Here is a 2,164-nt window from a genome sequence, read left to right as displayed (position 1 = left end):
AAAACTAATACATAACTCCCCTCACACATAATATAATGGCATAGAAAATGTAACATTTCCTTCTTTTTAGGCTTGAATAAAGAGACAGGCATGCCTTTTATACCATAAGTTTAGCCCTTGTTAACTAGAAATTTCTTCCAAGGTATTTCACAAACTGCAAAGTTTCTTGATATTTTTTCTCCTTTTGTGGGAATATGAGGCACCTCAGTGATGAAACTGACATCTATAGAAATTTCCATGTCACTAACTCTCACCTTTTTACCATTGATTTTGGTAGTAAAAATTTGGACAACTACCTCATTACAACCTTCAAATAGTTGGAGAAATCTCCACCACCCGACCTATTAGAATAATGGAAGATACTCGTTATATGTCTGGATAAGATCAATGTCAATGGGTTTGGTCCAGATAACTAGTGGCATGGTCAAATTTCTGATAAAAATTGGAAAAGGGTTCATCTCAAAAGGGTGTAATGAAATAATGAGAGGCTTGAAACACTGATATTTCATAGACCCACACAAGTGGGTTGGGTAGTGAAATGAAACACATTCATAGGTGAAACAAAACCCTAAAACGTGAATTGGAAGACCAACAAAATGAAAGGTACTAAGAAATAACTATGACAACCTGATAAGTATTGTGACTTGAAAACTGAAGATAGGATAACAATGAGTGATAGTAACAGGTGGAAGAACCCATAGTTGACAGTTCAGATGTGTCCCTCCATGTCATCAAAAATCACTCATAATTTTCTTCGAATTGAATTTCCTTAGATCCACTTACACTTGGCACATATTGTTTCATTTTGTAGTGGATCAAGAAGCTTAGTATCACACTTAATGCCATATGGAACTAGAGGTATCATTAATAATTTCAATGGGAATCAAACCAAAATTACATGTCAATGCATTAATCAAGAGATTGATAATAATCAATGGTATGATAGGGTCATGAAATGACAAGATTCAGAGCATATAAAAATATAAACCCTTTGCCAAAGAAATACAAACCCATACTAATATATAATTCACAATTAATAAACTCATGAAATGTCAACACCATCATATATAAGAATAAAACCTTCAACATATAGCCAATAAACTAATGTTGTTAGAAATCCAAAAGCTAATAAAAATCATAAGCCATTTTGAAATGAAAACATAATAAATACTTATATAAAGGAATTGAATGAAGATATTTACAAAAACTAGGATGAAGACTTTTATCTCAAGGGTTTGGCTAGGTTCTTTAGATTTCTAGCCACATAAAGTGTTTTAAGAACATAGTTTACACATCGCTACAAAATCAAGATAAGTAACTAAAATTAATATATTAAAGATCATTATCATGCTTAGGTAGAGCAATATTCCATTCACAAACATAAGGTCTTATTAAGGTCTATATTATAATAAAAAATTCAAATGAAAAGGGAGGGGATTGTATCATTTTGAAAAAGAGAGGAGAGTCTATTAGGTACACAAGAATCGGTGACTTGTTCAGTGAACCAGTTATCTCTATCTTGAATTAGATTCAATGAAAAGGACAAAGATAGAATGTTATACGAAAATAAATACTATGATGATTCAAAAATGTTTTCCATATTCCCACTTAATCATAATTAAACTATTCATAAATACCTATTCAAAAATTAAAACAACAAACAAAAAATCATATAAAATCCATACAAATGTCTAGAGAATCCAATAACCAAATGAGTGAGAATATAAAAAGGATATGCAAGTTCATGTTGTAATTTTTTACTTTAATACCACAAGTGTTACCTCTGATGACAATATGTATTCATAGCCTCTACATGGGTTCCCTTTAATCCATATTAGACACTAGGATCCCATTAGAACGATTATATGTTCATGGTCTAGCATTCTCATTATTAGCTACTAGGTAAGAAAATTCAGAAGCCCCTTAAAGGCATGGATGACATGTAGATTATGAAAAATTAATTTACAATTTTTTGAGAATAATGATTTGGAATCCCAAATGTCACAAATGGAGCCACCCTGCCAGCAAGTGTCTATAGCCTCACTAAATACGCTTTTTACACCGATTTTACCTGAGCTCTTTTATCTCAACAAATCAAAATAAACAGAAGTTGATGTCATGACTAATTTCTTGTAAATCATGACTGGAATTATCTATCAAATTG

The sequence above is a fragment of the Pinus tabuliformis genome, chromosome J (genome assembly GCF_031772625.1).
Source record: "Pinus tabuliformis cultivar Carrire ecotype Pingquan chromosome J, CPIR1, whole genome shotgun sequence".
Taxonomy (NCBI): Eukaryota; Viridiplantae; Streptophyta; class Pinopsida; order Pinales; family Pinaceae; genus Pinus; species Pinus tabuliformis.
This window is presented reverse-complemented; position numbering follows the sequence as displayed.